The sequence below is a fragment of the Tachypleus tridentatus genome, chromosome 8 (assembly GCF_004210375.1).
Source record: "Tachypleus tridentatus isolate NWPU-2018 chromosome 8, ASM421037v1, whole genome shotgun sequence".
Lineage (NCBI taxonomy): Eukaryota > Metazoa > Arthropoda > Merostomata > Xiphosura > Limulidae > Tachypleus > Tachypleus tridentatus.
Genome location: NC_134832.1, coordinates 41,287,937 through 41,315,264, shown reverse-complemented (window position 1 = coordinate 41,315,264; position 27,328 = coordinate 41,287,937). Strand labels below are relative to the sequence as shown.

Below are 27,328 nucleotides of genomic sequence, written 5' to 3'. Positions count from 1 at the left end.
TGTTAGACTCAACCACTTATTTAAGTAGAACTTCGAAACATGAAAATAAGAAAAGGGGGAAAAAAACATATTTAGCATTTAATAGGGGAAATGTGAACACTAAGAAATTAGCCTAAATACTAGCTGGTCAAACGACAAGATAAAAACAAAATCTGGAAATAAACCAATGAGTTGTATACGAAACTCAACTTTTACGTAAATGGTAGGAATCAAACGATGTCAGTAAAAAAAGTTTATAAAGAATGAGATACTTGAAAACAAGTAGATATTGAGTAAATGGTAGTTTTGGTGAGATACCGATGTCAGTTAAAAATCAATGTTATATCTGTTATGTTTAGCTATACATTATTTTTATAATAATGCGATTACCAATGCCTCTTTTTTTTCTTTTCGCAATTCTTGAGATTAGTTAGAAGTTGTATACGCATTCTAGGTAAACCGAGCTTCTATTACTTTGTGACGAATGCTGGTCTTAGCAAGCACAGGTCGCTATCTAGTAAGAAATTTTGGAAGAATTGCCTCCTTAATATCTGTCTCTCTCATATCTTTACTGTTAATTATTGCTAAAATTAGGTGCTAGATTGCGATTTTAAGAGCTTAAACATCATATATTGGGATGAACATTTTCTGATAACGCTATACCTTTGCGCTCCATCCATACGGTGAGCCCATAGTCTATTATGTACACTTATGCTTAATAACTGAACAAAGAAACAAGCAAGTGATAAAAATAATAAACGCATTTCAATTTTTAAGTTGCCATTGCGATACTCCTAAAAGCTCGTGTCCCTCCTTGTTCATGTTTAACAGTCGGATATCTCTTTCGATTTGTATGAATGCACTGGCTAGTTAGATTTGATATATTAATTATTTTAAACGACAAAAATTAACTCGATCGTCAATATTTATAGTCGCATCGTTATCAATGTGGCTTCAGAACAGAAAGTTTCACTTAACTATTGGTACCTGTTGTCCGCGAGTTGGATTTAGCAGAAATTTAGCTTATTACTAGGAAATGTACTACGAATGTATAATATTTGCTTTAGTATGTGTTACAAACCCAAAATGGATGTTAAACGATAATTCATTTCGTTATCTTAAACACGTATCTTTCTTAGAACATGTTCTAACGGGATAATTTGCCCTAATCTTCAACGTTAACAATTACACAGCATCGTATAAACATTAAAAAATCTGAAATCCTAAAAATATTAGTTCAATGAATAAACACACTATTAATAGGTATAAACGTTTTATTTCAACACAATTCTAATAATTATTTATACATTCAATATATATATATCGCTAAATTTAGGTGCTAGACTGCGATTTTATTATTTGTAATAACCTAAAACGTGTCATGTTACAAAGGTAACAGAAACGCAAAATAGTGATAATTTAGGTTATCTAATTAAGTAGATATAATTTTTGAAAAACAACAAAATAATGTTTAAGAAAATCACATTTTTATTCATAAGCACGACTGGATTCCATGATGTAGCATGTTAAATGTGTTCACAGAATTATTTGACATAAGGTTTAATTGTACATTATCGCAATAAAAGCATGTATACTTACTCTTAATGGTAAAACGATTGTATAAAACATGAATGAAAAATAACACCATAAAAATGCCTATATTGTTAAAAATTTAACACTTAATAACTTTAGGATATGTTTAATTTATTTACTTTGTTGACGTGTATTCAAATATTTACGTGGTAGGTGTTTATTTTATATCAGTGTTTACATTGATCTGATACAGGCGTTTTGTTTTAAACTTGTTTTTACGACGTGCTGATTTTTGGTATTTTAAAAATGTGTTTGAAAATTTTGTTATTTTATACTTTAATATAATATTCGCTTTTCTAATGTGATGGGCAATTATGACTAGCATAAATCAAAAATAAAACTAGTGTGTAATCTACAACAAATTACACATTATTTTATTACGTGAAAAGGTTGCACTGCAGCTTGTACTTAGAAACGTATTGTAAATCTCTGGAGAAATTGATGTGAGTAATTTAATTTGTACGAGATTACGAAATTTTTTTTATCAGCACGTACAAGGAACTTTAGAATACACAAACAGATATATTTTGTTGGTTGAAAAAAATACCAATAAAACTACTGTTCATGATAATCCAAGATAACACATAATATACTTCTTTTGACAAATTAATTTATGCTGTTGATTAACCAACATATATGTATGTATCTTCAAGCATAAAAATGTAAAATAGAACACCTTAATGTATTTTAATCATCGTCAGAAAAAAAAAGAAGGAATTAGTGTATGAGGAATATATCCACCTACAACTATAAATACGAAAATAGTATATACCGAATTTATTATATTGTTTCTTTGTAGTTCTCTCATTATATTGCGTGTATTTGCATGTTTTATATACGAAAGGATTAGCAAGCGCTTCTTGTGATGCGGAAATGTATGTGAGAATTATAATATAATCAATTGATGTATGTTTAAGTGATTGTTATTTGTTATGTTAATAATACAGAAATGTCCAAGTTTGTGTATATTTTTGTTTCTTTTAAAGGCCACCACAGGATGGCTCAGGAATTTTGGAATCGCTCCACGAGTATCAGAAATAAAGTAGTAAACGGCTAGTGGTATTGATTTCAGAGGTAAAATGAGAAAAAAAAGTTTTAGTTACGTTAAATTTAAGCTCCTTTTTTTTTAATGCAGCATACCGCTAATTTATATTTAGTCCAAGTGTGATAAATCACCTAAATGTTTGATATTTTTTATAGTATACAACAAATTAATGATAAATCACCTTTGTTTGTGATATAATGTTCCTTAATATAAAAAGTAAAATCCTGCAGGCTACTTGTGATTCACAGTGTGCCAGTGTATTTATCTATGTCTATATGTCCAAGCTTTCCTGCTCTTCTTTTTTATCTTTTTTTTTTATTTTATATTCATTTCCTATTACACTATGTAACAAAATTTTTGCTTTTTCTTGTTCCTGGGCAGAAAAAGTTATTTCCTAATTGCTTATGCCTAAAGTAAATGGAAAACCCTATTTTTCTCTTCAAACTTTGCCTTTGAGATCTGGGTAATGAAATTTCCAAATTTACCCATTTTATAGAACATTCCAGGTAGATTCAGTGCTGAGTAGCTGATAGAGAATTTTCTCGAACTTACAAGAACTTTCTTAGAATGTTGTAGAACTTACGAGAATTTTCAAGAACCTTTTAGAATTTTCTAGAACTCTCCATAGTAATATATAGACCGCTGGCCAAAATCTTAAGGCCAATGAACATAAAGAAAAAATATGCATTTTGCGTTGTTTGACTCAACCACTTATTTGAGTAGAGCTTCGAAAGATGAAAATAAGAAAATGGAAAATAAAAATAAAAAACTTTTTAGTATTTAATAGGGAAAATTGAAATTAGCCTAAATACTAGCTGGTCAAAAGTTTAAGACCATACCAAAAAGAAGTTCTAAACAGTGTAGGAAATGCCCAACAAGAGGTCTCAGTAGTGAGTTGCACGGCCGATTACTTTCCTTTTGTTTCTTCAACCATCTTTTTCATAGAGTAGCAAAAGCTCATGATCTGGAAAGAATTTTATCGCAGGTTACATATTGATGTCCGCGCCTAAGTGGAAAATCTGCAAACTTAGAACGCTAGAATCCGAGTTCTGATAACCCTGTGTAGCAATGTGATTAACTTGAAACAAATACATAAAAATATAGATCTCTCGTCGCTAAGTGGCATTTTATATTATAATATGGATTCCTTTATAGAAAGAGATTGCGATTGCGTTTGCTATGACACCCGTCAAATCTTACTACTTGCTAGAAAACATCGCCCAGACAAATTACGAAGCATTATGTATGATTCAGGTATAATTGATATTACATATAGAAAAAAAATGAAATGAATGGCAATGCTCTATTACAGTAATTTCTTATATCACTGCATAAAACAAAAGATCGTGGCTATATGCTCATATAGCCGGATGAATAGTCAAGAGGTTATTTGTATATTGAAAATAAATAAATAAATAAAACTGGATTTAAGAAACAAACTATTATTGATTAGAAAGTTTCATGTTATATGTTTAGCAAGGTATAAGTTGTTTTATTTTCACCGATTATTTATCTTTGTTAATTATCTTTACCCACTGAAACAGTTATGCAAATATGAGAATAGAGAGCTGCTCTAAGACTATCACTTGGAGAAGAAATACTTCCAGATTCTTGTAATCCAGTTTTCCGACAGAACGGCTACATATGGGGAACGTGAATTGTAAATGTAATTTTATGGTTTCGGAGTTTTAATCTTTCAGGAGATCAGACTCGATATGAGAGAGTCTAGAAGAATCGCCATTGTGAAGTTCTATCATACCTTGTTTTCTTCTGCTCTTGGTGCTGATCGTGTGTTTTTATCCTGATCAAGTCAGTTACTCATCAGTGAAAGTTCCTTTTATTTGTATTTTACTTATTTAAATACAAATTATTCTCTTAAATTTGCACTTTATTATCTACACAACATTACAAAACACTAACACTTTCAAGTTCATATTCATCAGCTATCCTATAGTTCATCTTCTCCTTGTAACTTTTTTATTTCAATACTACGTATTACTATACGCGTTTCTTTTTTGAATCTCTTTTTTGCGAAGTTCAGACAACCACGTGCTAATCAGCTGAAAGAAGAAAAATATCAAATACATTCAATTACAAAATATACTACGAATATATATACACACATTTATTTTCAAAACTTGTAATAACAAACAGTTGGTAAATCGTTAATGATATGCTATTGAATAACCGTATGAAATAACTGCTATCTAAGAGTTATTAATTGTCGTATTGATATCATCAAGAAAATTGTTTATTTTAATATTATATATATTTAGACGTCTCGTACTGTAGTACATTGTATTTTTAAATGCTTTAGAAATGTTTTAACTGCAGACACTCATAAATAAGAAACAATAATTTATCGATGTTTATGAACATTTAATAGTTGAATATGAATTATTATAGCTATGTTAATAAGAATTTTGCTATGGATAAATGTATACATTATAACAAAAGAATATCAGTATTAAATCAATTGTTTTTATGGTTGTTGTAGCATACTGCTCTGATAATGTCTTGTTATAATAATACTCCTTCAAAAACAATGACAGTTGATCAATGTTAACATGATTAAATATACAAACTTTCAAAAACATTTGTTAGTGTGTATGTTTAACTTACAAATTATTTTGTTGAAATATCTCGAGAAACATCAGAAATGAAATAACTAAATTTAAAATTTGGTTTTTCCATATTATCAATAAATGGCAAGATTACAACAATTTAATAATTTTATCACTGGCGAAATAACCTTTAAAATATAAAGCATAATCAAGGTGTCTTGACCGCAAAGTTATTAGTCACTGACACATAAAATAATAATATCCGTACATTATTTGAAGTCTATTTAATATTTATATATGTTTCCTGTTTCCGAAGGTATACGGTGGAAATTCTAATTAAAGTGAAGTATGAAATAATGGTTTAGTTATTAGATTTAATATCATATGACGTCACATCTTTTCTTCAGCCTCTCATTTTTTTGCTGATAAATAAATACAGGTAGGAGAGGAGCAAGTGCTGTTTCAAACTATAATAGTTACGATAATTGCTTCTTTTTTTTTAATTGGCCTTGTATTTAAGTTGTATTGATTAACCCACATTAAGATATATTTATTACTTTCGAAGGAGCTTTACATAGCCATCTACGTGGATTTAGATGCATGGTTCTACGAGTTAAAATTTATGTTTGCCATTTATTAAACTCTGTTGGACACGTATTTGTCATCTACTCCATTGAATCCATACTTAACATGTATCGAACTTATCTCAGCTGTACATTATTGAATTCATATTTGTCGTATGTTGGACTCCATTGAATTTATACTTTTCATCCGATGAACTATGCTTTCTTGTATTCATACTTTAGTGTATATTTTATGATATTGTTTCACACAGTTCGTCCAACGGTGTACCAGTTTTACAAAATCAATATAGACACTGCATTAATCTTCTAATATAGCGTTAGATCTATCAACTGACATTATTAACGTCATCCATAAACAATATGATAGTTCCTCTCCTAATACTTATTGCTTTCTAACCTCTTAAAATAAACTGAAAAGAATTTGATATAACCTTCGCTTCTAGCTCTTCTTGGGGCCTTTAGAGAATGAGAGCTACCCTAAAATCTCAACCTTAGTGTACCAATATTTGTTAAGTAAAAAATTACCCTAGTCCTACCAAAAAGCAGAGCATCCATTTCACTCTCTGGTTGTGAACTACTTGCGTCTATTCCTGGTCTGCCTTGGTGGTGATGTATTGATGAAATCTAGGAATTTATTTGAATTTAGACTGTCATTCGTACTGAACAAGCAAAACAGTCACTCCTCTTGAACAATAAATAATATTTTATAACTATTCCATAGAAAATTATAATCAATGTTTCAGAGAATGAGTTTTAATTTTGATATTTATGTTGGGAATAAATTAGTTTTATAATAAACAACAAAATTAGGATATAAATACTTATCTGAAAATACTACACAGGGGGCTCTTTATTTCCGTTTACTGGTAAGGCTAACAACATTTGAAGGTATTGTCGGATATAACGGTAAAAAAACTTTAACATCTAAAGGTATTTTAAACTGTTGCTCCACCCCAGCACTCAGCGATAAGTCAGTCGGCTTAAAACATTAAAATATATTACGACAGCAGCAATGGGCTGAGCGCTGATAGCCAATTGTACAACTTCATGTTTTACAAGAAGCTATTGTTTAAACGTAATCAGTGTTACAATCAATTGTTGAAGGGAGTAGTTAGGAAAGATGCCAAAGATCCGGTATATTCTGACTAATAAGCACAACTCAGTTATTTTGCAAAGTAACAAACAAAACGCCTCACAGTGGCACAGCGGGATGTCTACGGACTAACAATGTTTTATTCGAAACCCCGTGGTGAGCAGAGGTTAACTTTACTCCCCCACATTAGAATGTATAAAATAATATTACTCTCACATGTTTGGTTTCAGATAGTTTCTTGATTTACTGGCCAAAACGAAAGAGAATATTGTATTAATACATTTACCTCTTAGAATGTACCCTCCCGATAGCTCAGAGGTAACAAGTCTGTAATGATTACAATTAGATTTCAAACTCAGAAATTAGCAGAACACAGATAGTTGTAGCTTTATGCTTAACAATTAGTCGTATTTAAGAAAAATAACCGAAATTAGATCTTTCAACCTCAACACTTAACTGGACTACTTCTGCTATTTTCCTGGTTTATTACAAAACTTGAAATTAAAACATTTTACTAACCACCATTAAAAAGAAAGTAATAATAGTATAATATTTGCTGTATGATGCATGAAAGAGTCAAGATTATTTTAAAATACAATATCTCTCTCGCAAAGCATACAAATAAACAAGGAAGAAGATTGTATTGAGTTAATGAAAAACAGTCAACTTACGTAAGTACAACAAAAATATTTGTAACACAAATGAAAACACTGAACTTTCAACGAATATATATGGCTTTAACTATTAAGTAGTGAAAAAGAAAAGAAACTTATGGTCAGCTGAAAGTTAGCAATGATTACGCTAACCAAACGTTGACACTTTACAGCAAGTCTTTTCTCTTCATGTATCAGAAACAAACTCTTCGAAAGAGTGCAACTATGTTTATAAAGCACTAACTCTACAGTTGAATACTCCCACATACAATCTGGATAGGCATAATTCAGTGGTTCGACTCGTTGACGAAAATGCACGCTTCGCATTTTCAGACTGTTTATGAACTGTAACACTGACAGTGAAATCTTACCTTTCAGAACAGTTAGTATGTGTTGACTAGATTCTTCATTTCAAAGTTAAGAATAGTTATACAGAAATTAAGCGTTAAGTTTTCAAGTGAGTGATTAACTCAACCTTATATTTACTAGAATAAACGTAACTTTTGATTGGATAACAACCTGGTCCTTAATTTTCTACGGTGACTCACTTTAAAGCATTACAATTCCAAACAATCATGATCCAAAACCTCTCTGTTATATATTACCCTATTTTACCTCTTTCCTTTTAATGAGTTGCACACTCAGTACAATGTTTACATTATTGTTTAATACCATAACATTAATACGTCTATAAAAACTGCCATCACACATTAGTATATATGCATTTAATATTCTTGTGGCTTTCAGTTCTCGCTTTCATGATTAAAATTTAACTGTGCCTATAATGAGAATTACATATCAGTGGTTAATAATAATGACTCAGCACACCATTTGCCAAGACAATCCATCTCCCTATCCATGTTGTGAGCGCAGCTGATGACATACAATAAATTCATACTATTGAAATAATGTGTAATAATAAGCCATTTCAGTGACATATGGTCCAGACAAATGGTAAACTTTCAACCATACCATTAGCATTGGTAACATTGAACAAATACTAGAACTTCAAGCAGCTTTGTTGTGTAGCATTTATGTTTACCAACCATCAATATACAATTAACGTACATATTGCAGTCCTGTATCTGCTACAATGACTATAAAGGAATCAATATCTCAAAGGAATGGACAATCTTGTAGTGGATAGGCTAATTCCAAATTTCTTTTAATGCACGTTGCAAAGAGTGAAATGCACAGTTACAGTCATCAGCCCATGTAAAATATATTTAGTCAGTGTAGCATCTTGATTAAATAAACCATAAATCGTTAGTTATGGCCACTAAATATTTAAAAAAAGTGGAATCTTCTCTCAGTTTATGGGATGGATCCATTTATAACTATTACAATCACAACAGGGCCCAATTACCCTTTGTTTCTTCTTAGAATATGTCCAAGGAATTCCACCTGCGCATATATCATTGCACCATTTTCTGGTTTCAGTTTCAAAATTCACTTTATTATCTGCTGAAGAACTATATCTAGGTTTTCAACAGCAGACTTAAACACGTGATCAAACACAAAAATGTCAACGACATAGATAAAGCATGTATTTCAATGCAATCAATTCAGCGTGAACTCTATCAGCTGCTTGAATGCAGTGAATGGCATAATGTGGAAGTCGTACAGACAATTTCAAGTGATTAAAGCGGTTTTGAGTCTGTTCTCATATTCTAACAACCAGTTCTATTAAACTGAATCAGCAAGCACCTTCCATTGTTATTCATTTATCAGTCGTAATGGAAAAAAATGAATGCAGGTCACTGTGTTTACTAGTAAAAAAATAACATGTAAACTTAGTGTACCTCCTTCATTCTAGTACTAACCACTTCAACATTCATTGCATTTCAAAGCTATATTCCAATACTAAATAGAATTCTGACAGTGGTAGTTTTATTGCATACATGTCATCTGTATTTATACAGTGATGAATCACAGTTGTCTGACCCAAATTGACATTTGACTCCATAAACACATCAGCATATTCACAGAGTTTCTTTTGCTGTGTTGAATACAAAATGATTACACAATCATGAATCGACGACATCAGATGTTCTAGCAATTATGTATTTGTTCTTAGACGTGGTGTAAGAGAAATAACTCTAGTTGTACAACTAGTTCCACTTCATTTACTACAGGCCCGGCATGGCCAAGCGCGTTGAGGCGTGCGACTCGTAATCTGAGGGTCGCGGGTTCGCATCCGCGTCGCGCCAAACATGCTCGCCCTCCCAGGCGTGAGGGCGTTATAATGTGACGGTCAATCTCACTTTTCGTTGGTAAAAGAGTATCCCAAGAGTTGGCGGTGGGTGGTGATTACTAGCTGCCTTCCCTCTAGTTTTACACTGCTAAATTAGGGACGGCTAGCATAAATAGCCCTTGAGTAGCTTTGTGCGAAATTCCAAAACAAAAAAACATTTACTATAACGTTACTCATTCCAATAGAATACGAAGTTTCACCTATCTTGCTGCAGGGCATCATATGAGGAGTTCATTCTATAACACCTTATCAGTCCAGAAGCATAATAGATGTTTTGGTCCTCTTTTCTACAGTAACGTCTGGGTATAGGCACCAGTGGCATTTGCTATGGCACAGCCATTAGTAGAGGTCTTTGGAAGCACTATTTACTCTCTGGTATACAATGTTCCCAGTACTGTTTTTTGTTTCCATAATATGTTTGTGACTTGATAGCCCATTGGCAGAACACGAGCTCTTCTGCAATGTAGGTATAGTAAGAAAATAGCTTGGCTGACGCAGACACTGCAACTGCAACCTTGTCTCTGAGTTGTTTCTCATTCGAATACACGAACACGAGCCATTGTAACGTTTTTATTTTAGTTCTCTTGTTCCAAAATGATCTGATAGAAATGTTTAAGAAAGTAGTCCAAGTGTTATTTGGCTGTATCCCTAAATATCACAGATATCTATCTCACCTACTCACAAGGAACTGTGACTGTATAAACAATATATCTTGGTCAATACCAAACTAAGACACCTATATACATCTTTTTTATTTCATTACCTCCATCCTGAAAGTAATTTTGTTGAACCACAGTCGTCTATGTCTTTTCTGTGTCAAAGGTTATGTTGAGAAGTAGAAAATGTTCAGGAAGCTGTGATTCTTTTCTTGAGTTTGCAGCAGGATCGAAGTAGTATGTCCCTTTGCAGGATCAGCAAAAGACCTACTTACCTTTCTACTTTCTAGGATCAAAGACTACTGTAAAATATGGAAATATTTCCCTCATACATAAGCCCTTTATTTTAGGAGCACCATTTCCACGTTTTATTGATGCACAAAATTTAGATTACACAAGCGCACAAAAGTACATTCACAAAAATATGTTTGTAAAAAAAAAAAATCCTGGTCAAAGCACTAAAAGTTTACTTCATAATTTTGTGGTCTTATTTTTCAATAATAACTGCAGACAAAACGAATGATAACCAGAATTTGTATCGCAGGGTTAAAACTGAAAAACCTGACTTAACTGAGCTGAAAAAAAGAGGCTAAGTGCAATTTAAGAAAACGGCAGCTAAATTTTCATTTATTGAGCAATATGCGTGGTGTTTCTTGGTAACAGAAAGAAACAACCGAATTCTCTATCTAAAGATACTTTCCTCTCGAGAGTGTGTGCGTTTCTCAGCAGAATGAGAGCGTATCGTGTTTTTCTTTTTATCTCCAGCGGATGAATAAAGACAAATATTGTCTTTATTTATCAGCAGATCATTGGAAATTTTGTTCCTTCTAAATAAATAGATGCCTACTATGGCTCTGTGAACTCTGTAACCTAAATCTGGGTGAAAATAGTATTTTGATAATGAAGTTAAATTATTAACTGCGCAATGTCTGTTTGTGTATCTACATTGCTAAGTAAGCAGGAGAGCTTATGATGACAAACAGAAAGAACATACTAGATGCTGCTCACACTTCGACTGAGAATATGTAAAAAGAAAAAAAAGTTAATGGTAAACTTTATTTTAGTTGAACGGCTGTGTTTTTGTCACTCTAAAACAATACTGGATAGCATGAAGAAACTGTTAACATTTTCCTGGAATTGGAATCGATGTGTGTGTGTTTTTGAATTTCACGCAAAGATACTCGAGGGCCATCTGCGCTAGCCTTCCCTAATTTAACAGTGTAAGACAAAATGGAAGGCAGCTAGTCATCACCACCCCACCGCCAACTCTTGGGCTACTCTTTTTACCAACGAATAGTGGGATTGGCCGTTACATTATAATGCCCCCAAGGCTGAAAGGGCGAGCATGTTTGGTGCGACGGGAATTCGAAACCGCGACACTCAGTTTACGAGTCAAACGCCTTAACCCACCTGGCCATGCTGAGCCTGGAATTGGAAACGATATGTGAAACAGAAAACAGCTCTTCTGACAGAGAATATTTCAATACAATCACCATTTTGTTTTTACTATTCATGAATCTTTTGTTTATACGTGATTTACCACAAATATGCTCATGAAAACTATAAAAGGCGTTTCGAGTAGTTATCGCTTATTTTATTTTACTAAGCTTTAACTTAAAACTTGTTTTTGCTTTTACCTATTTGATAATAATATAGATTTATGAAATATCTAAGATACTTTTCGATGCTCCGTTATTACCAAACATTTCACGTTTTTGATACAACATGCAAGAAAATTAATTAGAAGATAATGGAATATAACTGTAATTCCTCACAATATCTATCTACCAACAGAATAGATATCCATACGGAAGTATGAGTTAACTAACTTTATATCCCACTAGAAGTTTATAGAGTTAAGTAACATAAACAAGCGGGCGCAAAAATACTTCTCACTGAATAAGGTGTGCTCATAACAATATGCTTTTCCCTACTAAAGAACATCCCGAAACAACCTTTTCGTCATTGTCATTAGGAAAGAAAACCTTATAAATCAAATTTTTCTTCACAGGAAATGTTTTTTTTTTTTTCTACTCTTCAGTAGATTGAAATTGAGTGTAAAAGCTGTTGTTAGTACTACGAAGCAGTGGTGTGGATTACATATAGTAAGCAGTATGTTAGCTCAAACAACCACGAGTTACCGCGGACAGCCGGGTGAATTGACATGAAAAATGGCATACAAACTTGAACAAAGGTGTGTGCGCGCGCTATGAACAATGATGTATGCTAGCTTGAATAAGGTGGGCTACCACGAACAGTGGTACGTGTTAGCATTAATAACGATGTGTATTTGTATTAAAGTGAACACTGATGTGTGTTAAATTGAAAAATGAGGTGTACAATGATAACAAATCACATGCCTAATTTGAAACTGATATGTATTGGCATGTACAATGTATACTAGAACGACAAATGGAATAGCTAATAAACATTCATGTGTGAATATGTTCATATAAATAATAAATTATTCGTGGTAACTTCAAAAATGGTGCGGCTTAACATGACGAATGTGAAGTTACACCGAAAGCTAATACGACCACTGATATGGAATAACTTGATTTATGGTATGGGCGAACACGAATAGATAAAAACTGCGTAAGCTAACAAGGAGAACAACAAAGTCAGTGGATTGGTTTGTTATAGACAGTGGTAATATTTAAACATCGGATCTGACCACAAACTAACAAGGAGAGATTCTGCGCTTGGACAGGGTAAAGGAAGGACATACCTCTGAAAGACTCTAGATTTCTACGTGTTATATTTTGCTTCATATTTTGTTTTTACTTTTCACTTCGAGTTTTACGCCAGTAGACAGAAGACCTTATTACCATTTGAATTAGCCCAAGACAGGAAGTCAACTTCGCTAAACAACGAGGCGACATGCCGGCCGGGGAGACGGAGACCAGGGAAAGCGATGTAGCGTCTGAGACTGAGGGAGCAAGCCCGTCTGTTTCAGGGACAAAAAGTAAGTCTAGTGACTGTGGCCAAATAGATAATGATAATTTAAAATTAAAATATTTAATGTTCATAGCCGAAAAAGAACTAAAAGCAAAGTTAACGCCTGTTAAAGAAAATACTGTAAGGACTAGAAAAAAAAAGAAAACTAGTAAAAGATATTATGATTTCAGCATGTGAAGACAATGTACCTAAGACTACGGTTATAGACTTTAATATGCCAAAAACTAGCAGTTCTAGCAACCCAAACCCCACCCTGGATACTCCACAACAAACAAGTTCAGACAAAGACGAAGTTCTTTCTGACGACGAAGGCTTCACGCTTGTGCAGACTCGAAGCCAGAAAAAACAAATTAAACAAAAAACAACCACCACAGACACACATACACAACTCGCACCAAAATCACCTAAGCACGCAGTTATAATCCAAGGAGTTCCTGGTAGTTACAACCAACCACAATTGGCCAAAGAAATATACAGGTGCAAACCTAACACAAAGATTACTAATATTAAGCGTCTGCCCAGAGGCGGTGTTCTGGTTCAAGGACAGGAACCCGCTGACTTAAACAGTCTACTAAAAGCTTGGCCTCCAGACGCGTTCAAAACAGGAAGCATTACAATACACCTACCAGGAACTAAACCAACACCGAAATCTTTTGTGATACGAGGTGTACATAATTCAATAGACATAGAAGACATTAAGGAAGAGTTAAGTACACAAAACATAAAACATATTTCAGTTGACCGTATAATTTCAAATATTACTAAAAGACCCACAAACCTAATCAAAGTAGTCACAGACAACAGCCAATTCATTAATAATGGTATCACTATGTGGTATCAAAAGTACACAGTAGAACAAACAAAAACACCAGCAGTGGTTGTCACTCAGTGCTACCAATGCCAAAGGTTTGGACATGTAGCAGCAGCATGCCAAGCAAATGCGCGTTGTGTGGGCTGTGGGGAGAATCACCACATTACACAGTGTACAAAACAGAACCCCAAACCCAAATGCTGCAATTGTGGGGAAGAACACACGGCAAATTATAAAGGTTGTCAGAAATATAAATCCATTAAAACACACTTATACGAAATTAAAAATCCCAACATGAACAAGCCGCCACCACCACGAACAATTAAGGAACCAACACCTACCACTCCAGCACCACAAAGTACAACTACACAGACAAACACGCTGCAGTGGTTAAAAATTCATCATCCCGACAGGATAAACCATTACCAAGTGAAGAGGAAATACCAAAACCACCTCAAAATACACAACCAACAACAATTGAAACAACACTGACATCTGCCATAACTTCCACTTTCTCGGAAATAATGGCAGAATATACAAACCCCGCAAACACCAACAGTCTCACAGACATAATTGTTAAAATCATATTGTAAAACATACACAAGTTCTTGCCGCAAATTTTAACCTCCATCATAAACTCTACTAAACATGGATAACTTCACAGTTCTACACATCAATATCCAGGGTGCTCTTGCTTCCAAGAAACATGAGATTGAAGATACAACAAACTCCATAAAACCTGATGTAATTATAATTAGTGAAACTCTCCTATATAACTACCATAGATTTAAATTAAACGGCTACTCTACTATTAGACATGACAGGAAGGATAATAGAGATCCAAACAGAGGTCTTTTATTATTGTATAAGACTGAACTTATAGTTCAGGAACTTACTATCCCTTCCAGTAATGAATCTATAGTTATTAATGTAAAAACGCAAAATCAGACAGACGTTACTGTGGCGGGCATCTACTGCTCGCCTAGTACAGTGTTAGATGTAAATCTATTGAATATATTGTATAATAGCAACTGTAATCTTATTATTATCGGCGACCTAAACAGTAAATGCTATAGCATTCAACTGTCGTTGTTCAAACGCAAATGACAATTTACTTTTTCAATTTTTGGACGAATCAAACATGACTTTATTAAACGATGCAACACCGACACATATCTCGTACGCACACGGCACCAGTGAAATACTGGACCTATGCCTGTGTTCGTCAAATATGAGTCGCAAATTCGTAAATTTTCATGTTGGTCACGATATAGATAGTGACCACCTCCCAGTTTGGTGTATCTTCAATCTCACCCCCCACTTAAATAAAATCATAGTGAGAGACCAACTGAACTACAAAAAAGCTAATTGGCCAGTTTTCCAAACTATATTAAATGAAACCTTACCTCCAGAAGTACTACATATTGCCGCGGACGCATCAGATATAGATGCATACTGTCATATCATCTCTGAGTGTCTAAAACATGCAGCCAACAGTTCGATACCGAAACAAAAACACTTCACAACAACTCATTCATGGCAACCACATAAAGATATAATACACTTAATTAAAAACAGACGTATACTCCGCAGACAGTACATTCAAAATCGCAACCCCACACTTAAAACTCAGATAAACACAATAAGGAATAAAATACGAAACTTAATCAGACAACAGAAACAAGAAAACTGGGACACCTTCTGTTCCGATCTAAATCACAAAACTGATCCTAAACAATTCTGGACACATTTGAAAAGATTTACAAACACAGGAACAACAAACACAGTATATCCACCACTGGAACTGGATGGAGAAACAGCATACACTAACACAGAAAAAGCCGAGATATTTAAAAACACCTAGAAAACACGTTCAAAACACATCATGAACCAGACATGAACAGATACTTTTATAATACAGTCACAAACTATATTGATCAAAACAGAAGCATTTTACACCTAAATTTCCAGTCAACACTATTACACACCAAGAAAAACAAAAGACTGGAGCACTCATCAACTGGTAAAACATATCACTGTAACAGAAGTCGTAACTGCTATTAACAACACAAAAAACAAAGCCCCTGGAGAAGATGGTATTCAAGCTATCCTCCTAAAACAAGGCACCCAGAGATTATATGAACACCTAACAGCGTTATTTAATATCTCACTATCAGCTGGATATATCCCCGTTTCTTGGAAGGAAGCAATAATATTAATGTTCCAGAAAGAAGGAAAGCCAGCGAATAAACCAAACAACTACCGCCCGATTAGCTTAACCAGTTGTATTGGCAAAGTATTAGAGAGGATAATTAGTAATCGTCTGTCAGTTTACTTAGAAGAAAATTCAAAATTACCAGAAATTCAAAACGGATTTCGAAAAAACCGCCAAACTACAGACCACCTGATTCGACTTACAGAATCAATTACCGACAGCTTCAACAAAAAAAGAATGCACTGTAGCGTGCTTTCTCGACATTGAGAAAGCATTTGACACAGTGTGGCATAACGGCTTACGACATAGATTGCTTGAAATGGCATTACCCCAGGAAACTATTCGCTGGCTGTCCAACTTCCTGGATAACAGAATGTGTAAAGTAAATGTAAATGGGGCCCACTCAGGGTCCTTTTCACCCGAAGCAGGAGTCCCGCAGGGAGGGGTTGTTAGCCCTATATTATTTATCATGTACGTGAGTAATATGCCTCTGTCGGACCTAAATTTAGGTTATGCATCACAGTTCGCTGACGATGTAGCAGTCTGGAAAAGTGCCCCCACTCCGTCAATAGCAGCAACGAACCTACAACCAGTCATAAATAACATCGAAGAATACTGCCAGAAATACGGAATCAAAATTAATATTCCAAAAAACCCAAGTCATAGTATTCAGCAGACTGAATAAGCTGAAAAAAGATCCACCAAAACTCTATATGAATGGATCACTTTTACTGACTGCTACTTCTGCTAAATTTCTAGGTCTAACCTATGACTCAAAATTAACGTGGCTACCACATATTAAAAATGTATGATACGAATCTGGAAAAGAGCAAACTATGCAAGAAGTCTTTCAGGTAAAATCCAAGGAACATCACCAGACAACATACTTAAAATCTACAAAACGTACATTAGACCAACAATAGAATATGCATCACCTGCCTGGATTAACATAGCACCCACACATGTACAGAAACTTCAACGTATACAAAATTCTGTACTAACTTCAGCATATAAAGTACCACGTAGCACCTCAACCACATTCATGCACAAGTATGCAAACACAGATACAATAGCTGAAAGACTCTTGCATAATTCTCTAAAATATTTCAATAAGAATTGGCATAAAAATGACTTAATGTGTGATCTCGACAGATATCACGTACATGATGTAAATGGTCCTAAATACCTCTCCCCTTTTAGCATATATTTAAGAAATGTAACACAAGCTGGCCACTATGCACTAGACACTTAGTCCTTGTTTCTTTTTATTATTATAATTATTATTTTCTTTTTAATCATTTTTTTTATTTATTTTTTCACTTTTTGAATTATTATTCAATACTTGAATAATAATAATTATTATTACTTTCTTTTGTGTGTGTTACTACAAGCAGTAGTAGCATTCTCTCAATCGAGAAAAAAAGGAGAAAAAAAATATATATATATGAAAATACAAAAATATATATATAAAAAATTAAATGAAGAAAAAAAACAAAAAAACTTCTTGTTCGTCCATGCACGGACTGAGCCCTGAAATGGACCTGAGTATGATGTTATACTTTTACTCTGGCCCAAAGCTTTAAAAAAAAAAAAAAAAAAACCCTAAAGACAGACGCTATAATCGTTCGGGAGGGAGGAAGAGGTCAAATGTACCTGACCCTCCTGGGTATTTAACATCATCAATACCCAAATACCGACAAGGTGAAACTAACAAGGAGAACAACAAAGTCAGTGGATTGGTTTGTTATAGGCAGTGGTAATATTTAAACATCGGATCTGACCACAAACATATTTATCTTATATCTAATTTTTCTTTACAGTTGTCTCTGTACGAACTTTTCATAAAAATATGATACTTATAAAAGACGTCCAAGTCGATTGTTAAAAAAATAAGTTAATATATATCTTTTTCCTAAAATCATACCCTTGAAAAACATTAATTTTATGTTGGTCAACACTTTAAGCGCTGGAATACACAGCCATATTCTTTCAGTCCAAGCTATAGCATCGCTAAGAATCTCTACTCGTAATTTAAGTTCACTAATATAATACTTGGCACATTTGTAAAAAAGACCAATTACAACAACGTCGACTGAAATACAAACAATCTCCAATTACAATTATGAAATCGCTTATCAGTGAGCCAGTATCTCAACTAAAATTGGCAACATTTTCAATTTAACTCAATAAATTCCGACGATGAACTGAAGATACCATTTAGTGGCTAGGAGAAAATTAAATAGTGAATACTGTTAATTAAAAATATCAAATGAATAATATTAAATATAAATAGTTACATAAAAGTATATCTTGAAACAGCGGCTTCGCTTTATTATATGTTTAAAATACTTGGATGTGTCACTATTAATATTGACCACTTTTGATTCATATAACTTTTAGAGGTGTTCTTTTATAACATAGCTAATTGTTTAATTGTTGCGAAATCCCTGCCAGTTATCCCTAATTTTGAACTGACAGTAGAGAGAAGGCACCAAGTTGAGAACATCACCACCCTAAAGTGCGGGATGCAGTTAAGCAGCAATGGATCGCAAACGCGAACCATTACTTTTCAGAATCACCGTCTGAGCACGCTAGCCACTAAGTAACGGACTTAAAGATCAGTCTGTAAATCAAAGTGTACTATTTTTTACATAAAAAAATCACATATCTCTGACATTCCATTAACACCTTACAAACAATTTGAACAAAAGTCTGACATTCAAAACAAATTAGTTTAAAATAATGTGTTTTTGTTTTGTTTTGAATTTCGCGCAAAGCTACACGAGGGCTATCTGCGCTAGCCGTCCCTAATTTAGCAGTGTAAGAGAAAAAGGAAGGTAGCTAATCATCATCACCCTTCGCCAACTCTTGGGCTACTCTTTTACCAACGAATAGTGGGATTGACTGTGACATCATAACGCCCCCATGGCTGAAAGGGCGAGCATGTTTGGTGCGACCGGGATTCGAAACCGCGACACTTAGATTACGACTTGAGTGCTTTAATCACCTGGCCATGCCGGGCTTGAAGTTAAGTACAACGCAACACAATGGGCTATCTGTGCTATGCCCACCACGGGTATCGAAACTCGGTTTCCAGCGTCGTAAGTTCGCAAACTTACCGCTGTACCAATAAGAGCAAATTTATCACAGAAAAAATATACTTGTAAAATAAATCCATGGAGCGAAATGTTGCATCGTAACAATTATTTAAATGTTAAAAATATACAGTGAAAATCATTAACATGATGAGAGGAAACAAAATTTAAAGTACATCTCGATCAAACGTTTGTCGTCATAAGTTGAAAAAAAAAACAAGTTAACTAGACTGCATAAAAGGTAAATAGTAATAACTTAATTATACTGTACAGTTAACAAGTAAACACACTGAACCATACTTTAAAAATATGTCGTATTAAATAATATAATACTGTGATTCGTTTGGTGAAGATAAATATTCCTACATTTCAATTACTATTGTTTTAAAAAGTAAAAAACCAAAAAAATTAATTTCCCTCTTCATAAAATTTTACAAATAACCCATAAAAAACTCATTTTGTTACACACATTTACTCACATCACCAAATTTAACAAATCACTTGAAAACTAAACTATAACTAATCTATGACTGTATTCAGTAAAGATGTTTAAAATAACCTAACTTGACAAAGTATTTAACTTTCTACAAATTATAATGGAAGTTAACTGTTAATACGTCATTTTTTACACATACTTTCCTCTCACTCCACTAGCCAGTTGATTAATCAATTTAAATCTTCACTCTTAACTGTCAACAGTAGTATTGTGATAACATTTTATTTCTCTCTCTACATTTTATGAATAAAACGAGAAGCAAACTAAGGTGTAGACACATTTTTAAATTTCTCCATGTGTAGTAATTAAAGGATAAAACTACATTTTTATTTACATATCCATTAAACTTTCAGAAATTTAGTAAAAAGTCTTATCTTCGAGAAAGACAAACAACAAACTAGCAAAACAACTTAAACGATAAAACAGATTCGCAACACACCAACAAAACAACTCAAACGGTAGTACACAGATTCAGCAATCACTCTTCAGCAATTAATCGACAAAACAACTCAGACTAAACTATTTAAAATGTTTAAGTCTTGAATTAGAGAAACTAGTTTTGATATATTCGTCTCTCCTCTTCAGTCTCACATTGTTTTCTGGCAAGAAAACTCGTCAACAACGCCTACACAAATAAAAAAACAACAAACATAAGTAAAATAATCTCTAAACACATCAGTTTATTATTCTTCTACAACGACCAGTAATAAACCTAAATATTAAGCAATTTAACAACATAGAATATCATTATCTTTTTTTAAACGCATAGCTTTTTAAAATTATGTACTGAAATAAATACTTTATATACCACTCCAGTTAACTCAGCTGTTGTTTTCCAACTGACGTTAAAACGTCCAAGATTTGAAAGGCTGTCTAGATTCTAGAAGTAGGTCTCGACTGTAAACCTCTATCGCGGAGAAACAGCATTGTTTAACTCGATCAAAACCGGTTGCACGATTAGTCATACGCAGAGAACATGTTTAATTTGAACAGGAATGTTTCAGGAATATTTTCTTCTAAAAGCGTCGTGTACAGGATGACCCAACACATAGACCAAAAGCACGAAAAATCCTTCAAGAATTTCTGGGGTAACCTGCATTTCTTTCATGGAATTATCAGTATTTGAAAATAAAAGAAAACTATACATGGCACTCATTAAACTATTAAATCTGTAGCTAAAATAAAGCAGCAATGTTCAATAAATGTAACATATTTTTCTTGACAGTAATGTGATATTTTTGTTTAAAAAGAAATTTTCTCTCACTTTGAATGAAAATACGTTGAGCAAAACCTTCAATTTGTATATTACAGTTGGTTTGGTTACTTTTACGATGTACTGAAACTTTCAATTACTATTACGTTCACGAAGTGGAACAATCAGTTTAAAAGTTGCACAATAACAGTTACGTTTTTTAACAATTGATTCACTTAAATCATATTATTTCCATAAACAACTTTTTATCATTTTACCTAAACTTAAGTTTGTTTTTACATACACAAATGTCAAGATTTATCAAATGTACTAAAAAGGCGGTAATATACTAAATATTAGAGTTTAATTGATTCAATTATTCTAAAATACGAGTTTCCTTTCTATCAAACCTTTGCAGACACATTTGCAAACGTGTCTTTACATAAGTGGCATTCTTTGTAACATTTGATCAAAACCATAAAGATTGTTAATCACTTAAATTAACAAATACGGGCTTCTAATAGTAGTATATAATGTATAGCATTTCGAATATGCTTAGTTAGCTTTGGTATTCAGCGATAAACAACGTTGTTAACGACATATGTTTCGAAAAACATTTTGTTAAACTCTTTATAATACGAATCCGAATTGCATCAGTAAATACTGATACGATTTAAATTAGTATCAGTAATTGTGGTGGCATGTTACGCACGCATTACTACTAAACACACGAGCAAACGTTACGTCACAAATATTGTGTCCGTGTGTGTGTAGTTAGACAAAATCTCAGGATCAGGAACATTTAATAAAATAAACATTTATGGTAAGCTTCAATACAGCAGACATTTACTGATCTAGCATTTGAAATAATCATGAATAATATGTGAATACTAAATACAGTAAAACCTGTCTAAGTCGGAAACTGCATAGGGCGAAAACCTGTATAAACCGGAAATATCAAAATTTTGCAGCATTATCTTACCATTTCTCTTATAAAAGGCTTTGTATACGGCGAAACCTGCGTAACGCGGACGGAAAACTTATCTTTCACCTATCTCATCATCTGTCAACAAAGTAGAATTAGAACAGGGCGGAAAAAATGTTTTAATTAAATATTAGTTTCTTATTTAATTAATAATTTATTTAAATATTAATAAATTCTCGGAAATTTTGTTACAGTAAGTGTTGGTTAAATACATTGCCCTTTTTCCTGTCGTCATTATTCCGGAGGTCGCTATTCGAAAGAACGATTGACTGTATTTTTGGTCGCATTTGCTGATGGAAAACAAGAGAAACCATTGGTTTGAGGTAAAAGTGAAAATACGCGCTGTTCCAAAAATTTAAGGAAGAATCAACTTCCTGTGGAATGGAAAGCGAATAATAAGGCGTAGATGACAATTGCCTATATTCGAGGAATTTCTTAACAAATTAATCAAAAGAATAAAACAATAAAATAGAAATATTCTACTTTTCCTAGATAATGCAATTTGTCACCCAAAAGTTCAACTTTCAAATATTCGTTTAGTCTTTCTACCTCCATGTACATCAGTTCTACAGCCACTAGATAATGGAATTATACAGTGTATAAAATTGAAATACAGAAAACTGATGCTTCAGCATATTATTGCAAACATGAACGACTGAGGAAGAGCATCTGAAATGACCACGAAAACTGACGTGTTAGATGCAATTGCATTTTTAAGTCATTCAGTCAAATGCGTAAAAGATGAGTCATAATAAAGTGCTTTCGAAACTATGGGTTTATTCTTGAAAATAGCAGAGATTGTGGAGAAGTTGTTTGTTATGACGATTCTAGTGATATACAAACTCTAAGAAGATTGATGCAGATGATTCTGTGAACGCGGAAAGTTTTGTGAACGTTGACAAGAATGTTTTAACAGAAACTGATAAAATCGATTTATAAAAGAATCGCAAAATGATAACAGCGTGAGAGATTCAGAAGATGAACAAAATGCAAAAGATAGTGAGGAAATAAAAATTCCTACTCTATCGCAAGTGTTAAGTTATATTAACGCTATCAAATTGTATGCAAAAATGGAGGAAAATGAACTTCATGAAAAGGCTGTAGAATTAGCGTTCTCTTTCAACCGCATGAGAAATCCCATTAAAAAAACCGAAACAGTTGAAATTGGACACTTTTTTCAAATAAATTTAAGATTTTGTATACTTGTGTATATTTTAAATGTCTATTTTGTTCTTATTCTAATAAATATAGCGTAAACAGTATAATAACTTTAGTCATAAACGTCTTACTTCCCTTGAGTCGAACAAGTATAACGTTCCGCTCAAAAATTATATATAATTAAAAAAATACATGTTCGCTACGTCTAAGCCGAAAAATCTGCTTAAGCTGGAAATTTTACTTGGTCCCGTGCGATTCCGCCTAAGACAGGTTTCACTGTACTAGAATTACGTGCTTTTTCTAAAATTACAAAAATACATCTTTGTTTATTATCTCATTTATGCAAGAAAGTGTGTTGTTGCATTCCAAGACAAACTATCTTTCTAAGTGTAGCATCGTTTTATCAGATATTCATCTGCTGCGTTGGTAGGTTTCATTACGCCAGAAGAATCCTGATAAAATATAATTACTCACGAAGGAAGATCTGCAAACTGCCTATCAAGACGGTGAACATGTTTTAAAGAAAACCCGACTTCCTTAATTGTTGTTGTTTGTTTTTAAATAACTTCCCAAATACCCTGTTTAACAGCTTTTGCTTTGCCTATTTTTCTAAAGAGTAGTAGTTTGCTCAGTAAAGTAACTTACCAGCTAGCCAATTTGGAACCGTTTATTTCATCTTTGCAAAAGTGTTTACTGAACTAAAAAGACAAGCTTACATGTACGAACGCTTGCAATTAACATTCACAAAACTACATAATCACTCAGTCCAAGAATGAAAGTTTCCCAGAAATAGCTTACAAGTGGTTTATAACCCTAAATATTTTATCTTACAACCTCAAGAAACATATGTAAAAAACAATTTACAGCTTTTATAATTATTTAATTTGTATTACATGATATAAAACTTTTACTAAGCAATAGTTAATAACCTCTTGCCAATCGTAATCAGCTAAGTTGAAAGCTTTTAGCGACACATTCGATATGGGCAGTAAAACCACTAAGTTATGTTAATTTTGTTATTTTAAAGAGAACTAAGCAAACGCTACTAAAGCACAAAGAACTGATGTGCATGCACGTGACATGGATGTTTTGAACAAACTCGCAAATAGTTGTGAAAGCAAACAACCTTTTTTATAGTAAAAACGGTATACTTGTAGAAAGTAATTATTTGCGTTTTGTTGTATTTAATCAACAGATGACCGAAATAACTGATTTTCAGTGACGTGAAAAAATCTGCATGATGTTCAGAGTAAATACAAAATGTTGACATAACTAGAAACAACCAACTTAATTGTTGTTAACGAAAAATTAAAAAGATTATAATATACATAAAATATCAAATAAAGGATTAAACATGAACGTATCTAGGCACAGTTAACCTATATATAACTATTAAAAAAATGTTAGGCTATACATAAAGAACATGTAGAGAAAATAATGGACATAACTAGAAACTTAACATAATTTCTGCTTTAACAAAGCAAAGAATTTTAGAGAACTGGTAGTCAAAACGTTGCAATAGTATGGGGGAATTAATCTGCTGCCGAGAAATAAATATCTTAAGTGCTAAGACTGAATATATAAAAGCCCTAGATATTCATAAGGTCCAGAAGTTGTATGGGTAAGTTATTGGTAATTAGTGTGTTATGTGTGGAACATGCATGTTGTACAGGTAATGTGAATTTTGTATAAAATACACAATAAATGTTGTTGAAGATATCAGTAATGTAAGTGTTATGTGAAGTACAGGTCATGTGAATATCTTTTGAAGTATTGATGTTTAATAATGTACAGAAGATGTGGATTTTACGAATTACAGACACTATGAACGTTGTATCAGTTAAAAACGATATATATGATTTGCTAAATATAAATGAATGTTGTGGAAGATAAAAGGAAAGTGAGGTATGCAGAAAAAAATATTTTATGAAATAACTATAGATGCAGTTAATTCTCTATTGGAAACAAAGAAAACTGGATCATGATGAAGTACTCTGCTAAGTGGACAGATACTTATCCATTAACATATATTGTAGCACAGTCCATAACTAACATATTAGCTGAAGAATAAACAATAAAATTGAGAGCATCTGGATCAAAAAGCAAACTTCAGTAGATAGTTGCTTGCATAGTTGTGTTGAATGTAATTAAATAATTAGTATTGTTACTACCCTATATATGCTAATCAGTGTTGTCACTAGTCACTGTAATCTATATATAAATATATTAATCAACATTGTGATTAATAACTGTACTCCATATATGGTTATCTGTATTATCACTAATCACTGCAATCTATACATGGTTACCTGTATTACCACTAATCATTGCACCCTATACATAGTTATCTGTATTATCACTAATCATTGCACTCTGTACATAGTTATCTGTATTATCACTAATCACTGCACTCTATACATATTTATCTGTATTATCACTAATCACTTTGTATATGTTAATCAGTACTTTTACTATTTACTGAACTCTATATGCATGCTAATCAGTATTGTCACTGGTCAGTGCACTCTTTAAACATTAATCATTACTGTTGCTACTTACTGAACTCTATATATATGCTAACCAGTATTGTTACTAATCATTACACTAGGTTAACACAATTTTATATGCAAAAACGGCTCGTTTGGGTTGAGAAAATATTTTACATAGAAGAGCGAACAACGTTTCGACCTTCTTCGGTCATCGTCAGGTTCACAAAGAAAGAGGTAACTGACCGGAAGATGACCACATGTTTGAAAGGGGTTGGGTAACTGTGTGTCGAAATGTAGAGGGCGGTATTAGATGTTTGAATAAAATAAATGTCATTTCTTCTATTAATAATTCGTTGGTTTAAATTTCTTAGTTTCTTAACGATCGTGTGAGCGTGTACTGTTAATAGTGGTGTACGGTATGCTAGTTCAGACATAATGGTAACAGGTAAGTAAGTACAAATACACTGTGAAAACACAAAAACTTACACTTCTCGTACAATCGCCGTGATGAAATAATAATCAGTGATGTCGAGAAACCCACTTGTTGAGAAATTTATATGCAAAAACGGCTCGTTTGGGTTGAGAAATACATAGAAGAGCGAACAACATCACTGATTATTATTTCATCACGGCGATTTTACGAGAAGTGTAAGTTTTTGTGTTTTTCTCAGTGTATTTGTACTTACCTGTTACCATTATGTCTGAACTAGCATACCGTACACCACTATTAACAGTACACGCTCACACGATCGTTAAGAAACTAAGAAATTTAAACCAACGAATTATTAATAGAAGAAATGACATTTATTTTATTCAAACATCTAATACCGCCCTCTACATTTCGACACACAGTTACACAACCCCTTTCAAACATGTGGTCAGCTTCCGGTCAGTTACCTCTTTCTTTGTGAACCTGACGATGACCGAAGAAGGTCGAAACGTTGTTCGCTCTTCTATGTAAAATATTTTCTCAACCCAAACGAGCCGTTTTTGCATATAAATTTCTCAACAAGTGGGTTTCTCGACATCACTGATTATGTTAACACAAATTTTGTTCCTGGATAGCATGTGTTATTTCTTAATTGCTTATGTTGTACAGAAAATGGACATTATTCCCTTCAAACTTTGCTTTTGTGACCTGGATAACGAAATTTAGAAATTAACCTATTTGTATGTAAAAATGGGCAAACTTGCACATTTTCATTTACATGAGGTCTGAATAAAACAACATATGAATCAAGATTTAGATGTATTTATACTAAAGTTATACAAAAATGTTTAGAAGTGAGTAGTTTTTTGAGATTTGCGACTGTAATGTAAATCACTTTAGCATATCAGCCCCCAAATATAGTCTCCCATCATGTTTTCGTTATACACTCCCAGGTCATAAAAGCAAAGTTTGAAGAGAAATATAGGTCTTTTCCATTTACTTTAGGCATAAGCAATTGGGAAATAACACTTTCTACCCATGAACAAGAAAAAGTAAAAATTTTGTTACACAGTGTTAT

General features: G+C 33.1%; 2 long non-coding RNA genes across 3 annotated transcripts in view; one reads left to right on the top strand and one right to left on the bottom strand.

The window, feature by feature from the left end:
* The window catches only part of LOC143222252 (uncharacterized), a 71,270-nt gene extending 63,301 nt beyond the window's left edge, over window positions 1-7,969 (top strand). The window contains exons 2-3 of the long non-coding RNA XR_013012128.1: window positions 2,559-2,646; window positions 4,162-7,969. This is a non-coding gene — a long non-coding RNA (uncharacterized LOC143222252). The remainder of the gene's footprint in view (window positions 1-2,558; window positions 2,647-4,161) is intronic.
* LOC143222251 (uncharacterized) lies at window positions 4,489-26,220 on the bottom strand. 2 transcript variants are annotated; one of them, XR_013012127.1, is made up of 4 exons: window positions 20,805-26,220; window positions 20,436-20,621; window positions 6,291-6,389; window positions 4,489-4,677 (listed from the first exon to the last, which is right to left on the bottom strand). It is a non-coding gene; the product is annotated as an uncharacterized LOC143222251 (long non-coding RNA). The 2 variants fall into 2 exon arrangements; XR_013012126.1 differs by having other exon boundaries at window positions 6,302-6,389; window positions 20,805-26,213.
* Between the last annotated feature and the right edge of the window lie 1,108 nt (window positions 26,221-27,328).